Source organism: Aethalodelphis obliquidens, unplaced genomic scaffold, assembly GCF_003676395.1.
Source record: "Aethalodelphis obliquidens isolate GAN/ISIS:26980383/991018 unplaced genomic scaffold, ASM367639v1 scaffold3, whole genome shotgun sequence".
In the NCBI taxonomy this organism is placed as follows: domain Eukaryota; kingdom Metazoa; phylum Chordata; class Mammalia; order Artiodactyla; family Delphinidae; genus Aethalodelphis; species Aethalodelphis obliquidens.
Window position 1 is genome coordinate 60466139 of NW_020837947.1, and position 7278 is coordinate 60473416.

Genomic DNA, 7278 nt, shown 5'->3' on the forward strand with positions numbered 1-7278 from the left:
TATTTGTTTATCATCGTGAGGTACCAAGTAGTTTAAGGATTTTGTTTTGTTTGCTCACTAAGAATTTGGTATTATATAGACGTGGACCTGCTCAACGTCATTGCCTGAAAATCCACTGTTGCAGATAAACTCATCTGTTAAAACTGTTAAAATGAAAAATGGGCTTAATGGTTAATATCCTTACAATTTTGATTTTGAGTTAGTAGGTATGCAACCAATCACATATATTTCTGGAATTTATGAGTAAAAACTGTTCTCCCTCTATGACTCAGTATGATATTCCATATTTGCTATGGAAAGTATAATAGAAGAGTTACATCCTTTTCTGTATGATAAAATCAGGGTACTGTGTTACAGTAGGCCAGAAAACAGGGGGTATGGGTTTTACTCTGAGTTCAGTCCCTAGCTATCTTTTTGACTTTGGGCAATTCCCTTAATCTTGGTCTCAGTTCCCTCTTCTGTAAAGTTGGATTCTCTGAGATATATTCTGCTGTAAAATTCTATTATTGAATTTTAAAACCACTAACCTTTTCAGTGAGTCTGGTTTAGGAAGGTGATGATATAACGTTTGTTCAAACTGGTAAAGTTTTTAAGTGAAAAAGGTATTTAAACCTCCTTGTATTTGTTAATTGAGCTATTTTTTTACTTAGACATGCAAGTTCAAAATTTATATCTCTTTTCAACTCTATAGCCAGTGGTTAATAAGTACAATTTCTGGGGTGGTGGGATTCCGGGACGGTGCTATGGAGGGGTATAGCGAGCCACAGCTGGAGGCTAAGGCCAAGGTCACCAACCAGCTAATAGATTTTCAGTGGAAGCTGGGTATGGCTGTGAGCTCAGACAGCTGCAGATCACTTAAGTATCCTTATGTTGCAGTGATGCTCAAAGTGGCAGATCATTCAGGCCAAGTAAAGAACAAATCCTTTGAAATGACAATTCCACAGTTTCAGAATTTCTACAGTTCAAGGAAATTGCTGCAGTTATTGAAACTGTGTGAAAACTGATTGCTTTGTTGATGAATTGCTACCATCATTCTAAAATCATGGACTTTACTTTCTGCGACAAAACTGCCTAAGGATCAAATGATATTTATTGAATGAAAATTACACTTTTGGTTTTCCATTTTTTTAAATAATAAAAAAGAAAATGAGACAAACAGGAAAAAAATAAGTACAATTTCTAGAGACTGGGTACACTTGAATCTGCCTTCACCATTTATTAGCTGTGGGTCACGGGCATGCTCCTTCATGTCTTTGTGCTCAGTTTACTCACCTGTCAATTGGGAATAATAGTATCTAAAACACAGGGATATTGTGAGGATTCAGTGAGATAACTCACTTAAGCCCTGAGCAAATGACTAGAGCATTAGCATATTTTTGATACGTGTCAGCTTTTACTGTCACCTTGCTGTCACAAGCTATCCCATGCTATTATCACTCCATACTTTATTAGTGTAATAATAGCCTCCTAGTTTTAAAGTCTCTTTCTTAAGGTCTGTTCTATACATTTTCCAGCTTAGACTGCCCAAAACACAACTGTCATAATTTTACTCCGCTGCTAAAAACTATGGCAACAGATTTCAATGAACTTATATGCAGTAGAATTGAGTATAAATTAGTCCGACATTTAAGGCTCTCATTAATATATTGGTTCAATTTATCTTCCCAGACTCATTCGATTACTTTCTCATATATAAATGCTCTGCCTGAATGGATCTCCCCAAATGTCCCTGAGAACAAGTGCTCTGCTCACCCATATTAAGCAATAAGGGCAGAGGCTGTGATGAGTCTTTATACCCCATCACCCAGGACGTGGCACACAGTGGGTACGCAATAGTTGTTGAAACAAACTGCTTCTGCTCATACTGTTTTCCTCCCAGGAGTCCTCTCTTATCTTTACCTATGTAACACCTATCTCCAAGGTTCTATCCAAATATCATGAGTTACTACAATTCATTAACTAACTACCTACTTCTTCTCATAGTACTGTCATGTATCTACTCTGGTAGCACTTATATTCTGCTGTATTATAATTATTTTTGTCATGATCTTATATCCTAATTTTTAAATGGATTTGAGAGCAGTGTACTATGTCTTATTCAATTTTATTTCCTACAATGCCTAGCATTTTGCTTTGTTAACTGTCAGTGGCTAGTTGTCGAGTGCATGAATTCGACTAACAGACTAATATTATCCATTGTTTTGTTACCAGTTTTAAAAAAAGAACTATGCTATTTCCATAGAAGCAAATCTGCATTCCTTACCAGGCTTCTCAGTCTCTGCAAGTGCAATCACATCCTTTCTATTTAACACGACTTTAGGTACCTGCTGAAGCCATATGGCTTTCTCATTATTCCATGGACAAGCCATATTCAATCTTACCCCATCCTTCCAGTAACGTTTTCTTTGCCTGAGCGCAGTCTTGTCTTCTTTGTGACCCAAACCTCATTTAAGGTTCCATCTCAGTTCCCAAATTTTCCATGGAGCACTCTATGATGACTTCTGCAACATTTCTTCTCTTTCACTACTGAAAAGAGAAATTAATGCACTTAATTTAAGTCATACAACTTAATCATACAAAGAAACCCCTGCCCCCAGAACAATGAACCTGGAAGAGAATTTAAAGGTGTGGCACTACAGAAATTCTGATATGGAAACTTCAGAGTGGCTACTTCCATATTACCTGACTCTTTGAAATTCCTTTCTTTCTCCTCCCTCAGTTACCCTTATATTATCTATACAGATATCATGCTTGGCTGCTTGTTGTAAGATAGTTATGCAACTGAATCATTATGTAAATAGTATGACTTTACATGTGCTAAGTTCTGATAATATTTTAATTCAATAGAAAAATACGATTTAAATTTGTATCAATTTTTTATGCGTTTTAGTCTTTCAACCCATTAGATATTAGATCCTTTGGGGCAGAGGTCAAATCTGGAACTTTCTTTGAATTTCCCACATTAGCAAGCATAGTTCTAATCACATTGGAGATTTTTATCATATGAACATTATTCACTAACAGTGAATCTAACAGATGAGACCTACCTGCCAAGATGACCTAGTTCACTATATATGTATTTCACAATACGAGGCACTCTAACTTCATTCCATTTTTCCTGGTCTATTCATTCTAAGTTACTGCATACTTACAGTTTTTTTCCTGGTCTATTGCCTTCTAATTTACTGTCATACTTACTGGACTTCTCAGTAACTAAGGCAACTAAAGCTGTATCTTTGGAGAAGACTTACACAGATATATCTTGGGGGAGTAGGTACACAGGTGGGAGAGGATTTGCTCTCTCTACTGTATTCATACTGTTTTTCACCTTTTGACTGAGGATGAAAATCGAATGTATTATAAATATTTGTTGAGTGGCCTATATGAAGAGAACTGTGTTAGACCCTTTATATACACCATCTAATTTTATCTTCTCAACAAACCTATGTAGTTGATGGTACTAAGCTGTATTTGCTAACATGAAAGCTAAAGCTAAGAAAGCTAAAACTAAGCTAAGTCTTTATCCTTAAACTTGATTGCAAGCCTTTCTGATTCTAGGGTCCATGCCAACAGAAGAGGATAAGACAGTGGATCTCCATCTTCAATGAGCACAAAAGTCACCCAAGGAACTCTTTAAAATACATATTACTGAGATCAACTCCAAAGAGTCCAATTTGTTAGGTGTGGGGTAAGGCCCAGGAATCTATATTTTAAGAAACACAAAAAAAGTATTCATTTGGAAAAATTTTGAGATAAGGAATAGTTAAGATAATCATAGTAACTGTGGTAATAATACAGCAACAACAAAACCATACAATACACGGATCAATACCACACTGTCTCTCAGTTACTGTACCACCTTCCTATTTGTCAGGCATTGTGTGTTAAGCACTTATGACATATTTTATCATTTGATTCTCACAACCACCTAATGAAGTATATATAATTATCATCTCCCTTTTATGTGGGGAGGGAACTAGGATCAGAGCCGTCACATAGTTGGTTAAGTGGTAGACTTAGCACATGCCCACAACTCTATGAAAGAGGCAGCCAAATAAAAGGAAAGCCAGGGAAAGGAAAGGAAGAGAGCACATCAAGAACAGATGACGTCAATGCCTCAGAGTTAAGTAGCTAGGTTGTGAGAAGTGTTCCCTGGATTTGTAAATGAGGAGGTCATTTGCTGATCTTAGCAAGATCAACTTGAGTAAGAAGATGGGAGTAGTAAGGCAGAATATTGAGAGTTAAAGAATGAATGGAAGATGTAAAAAATAGAGTGCTTAAATACCCATTTTATGAATGTCCAACAAAATATAAGGAAATAAAGAAGGGTCGTTTTAGGGGATGATGCAAATTTAGTGAGCATTTAAAAAAATATAGGATAGTCATGAAAATATTAAGGGGAAGGTACAATGATGAAAGAGAGGTAGATAAGGATGAAAGTAAATAAAAGTGATGAGGCAGAGTCTTGGAGAAGATGGGATAGATCCATTAGCTTTGTATTGAAGCACTTATTTTTCTGGGAAAGGTGAGCATAGCTGTGGATACAGGTATAAGTATTTGACTAGGGATGCTGACATGGGCATTTATGTGCAGGGAGATGGGAAGTTAAAGTAGCTCCTATGTGATGGATTTTATTTTTTGTGTTGGGAAAATTAATAGGGTCTTCAGGTGAACTGATAAAGATTTAGAATAGCTACTGTGAGGAAACAGGCCAAATTGACTAGAAACACGTAAAAAGGATTGCTGTGGGGTTAAAGGCCCAGCTGAGAGGAAAGATCATATAGTGTAGTGGTATCAGTGTGTATGGTTGTGTGGTTTTTATTCAGTGGTGTTCAGTGGATGCAGAGAAGTAGAAGTAGGATTGGGTTCATCTTAGCTTAGGGGTTTAGTAAAACAAGTGGTGTGGGCAACAGTGAAACGTACATAAGAGTGTTGACAGTAGGCTTGGTGAAAAGGGCTCTGGAACTGGAAGCTGAGGGAAGACAGTGAAGCTAGTAGAGACTTACAGACAAGGAGAAAAGGGCTAAGGAATTGGGTTTGAAAGAGATGGTAAAGTAGTAAATGGTAAAAGTAGTGAAAGAACTGGAAAAGTAGGCAGTTGGGGGATGAAAATGGGAATGAGTGGGATCTAATGTATTTTAGTTACACGGCAGAAACCTGAAAGGAATGTAAAAATTTTTAACTTCCATGATCTAATCTACTTTCTTCTCTTACTTTTTAGGAAATCTGAGATCCTAACACCTAAGGAAGAGGTCTACTTTTGGCCTTGTGTTTCCTCTCACGTGTTGACAGCTTTTTGATTATCTGGACCTTTATTCCTTGTGTCTCCTTTACTATCAGCTCTGCTATCACTTGCTCTCAGTCAGATTAGGAGAAGTATTTATTTCTTTAATTTCTAGAATAACGACTGCAATGTGTAGGACCATGCACCAGGATCACCTGGAGAGCATGTTGACCATTTATACCTCTGACCTTCACACCGGACTTATTTAATCAGAATCTCTGGGTGGGGGGTGGATTCTGAGGAATCTGTACTTTCAACAAGCTCCACAGGAGATTCTGACTCATGTGACTGTTTAGGAGATGGCAGTTACAATAAGGCAGATTTTTCTCCTTTAACTTACCAATTCATACTCAGTATGTTTTTGCTGTTGACTCCTTTTTGTTGGACAATAATGCTGTTGCTGGTGGGTTCTGACATTGGGGTGGAGAGGCAAGAAAGCAACAATTTGACCTTGAAATTGGTACCTTTTCTAAATTTCATTCTTACACACAATCCCCCCTACACACATACCACATCTCCATCTATTGACACCAACGCCTAATGCATTTAGAAAAGCAAAAGCAAAGTAGAGATGAAAGTGGAAACGATTTACAGAACTAAGCAGCATGACCAAAAAACTCCAAACAGTAGAGATGATTACAAGTAAAAGGTGAGTGGAGATTGGGTAGGTGTAGAGAATAGACAGGTGAGTAAGAGTTTCAATTCAGAAAGAGATAGAGATGTGTTGATGGTGACTACAGATGTACTGTTCTGCTTTCGGTTGAATTAGACATGTGGTTGATGCCCACATCTTTGAAACTTACTGCCACAGTTACATTGTGCTTTTTTGGTAATTCTGTGATCCATTAATCATCAGTGAATTCTCTTGGCACTGCACTCTTGTGTTGTTAGATTTCCCCCACAGAAATTTCAGTTCACAAACAAGAAGAAATCTTATTTTTTGGTATCCTGGTACCTAGAGTTAAGTAGAGAATGTATTATTTTCTTCAGTATCTGCTGACAGTTTTCAAGGAACAGAGGCACAGTGCTGCATCTAAAATCTCCCCTTAGTGACTTAGAAGTCAGGCTTCTGTATATTGGAGTTATGAATCATACAACAAATGTGCACACTCATGGATGAAAAAATCATCATTTGATAATATTCTACGTGATAATGTACTAATCCACAGCAATGAAAATATTTTTAAAAGTTTCCTTTTGAGAAGGAACTTTATCTTAGATATATTTTTTTATATTTGCAAAGTACACTTTTACTATATCTTTATTAATGATTTCTGTTTAACCTAATACAAACGCTCTCTCTCTTTCCTTCTTCCTGTCCTCTCTCTCTTTCTCCTGTACCACCTCAACACTCTTTTCTCTGTTTCTCTCTGTATGTAGTCTCATTAGCATCTTTATTCCTTCATGTAAGAGATCTTACTGCTTAAAAAAACTAGAATGAAAAAACTCAGAATCACATAACCTAAGATTTAGAATAGAAAACATGCCTTTCTTTGAAGAGTAAATGACTGGATGTCCCAGATCATGCAAGTTATTCTTCACTTGATAAAAATACATGAATTAAGTTTCAACGTGGACCATGTAAGTTTCACCTCCCTGAAGTGAATCACCACCATCTCATCTGTTCTGCTTCTAGTCCTAGTGCCCAGGTGCACGGACTGCCTGTGTTCAGGCTGGACTGTGTGGCAACAGCAAACATGACCATTCAATTACTCCGACAAGCATCATCTTGAATTGTTCTTACTCCCCAGTGAGAGAAATTTCTCTTAGGTTTGAGCCAGAATAGTCAACGTTAGTTCAATTTATTCACGTAATAAATTCTGTCCAATATTAGAACTTTTGAATGAACTTATGGCCTCTCTCTTATAAAATCCACAATCTAGATGCCCTGTTCAGTTTGGACTCTGGCTAGTGATGTTCATATCCTGCCCCTGAGCTATGTCTCTTGGATATGTTCCTGCTTTAGGAAGCATGCTCATCTCTGGAGTAACTAA

The 7278-nt window shown here is 37.1% G+C and overlaps 1 pseudogene; it reads left to right on the forward strand.

Moving 5' to 3' along the window:
- The first annotated feature begins 734 nt into the window (after window positions 1–734).
- On the forward strand, window positions 735–1012 carry LOC113606068 (COMM domain-containing protein 6 pseudogene; annotated as a pseudogene).
- The last annotated feature ends 6266 nt before the right edge of the window (window positions 1013–7278 follow it).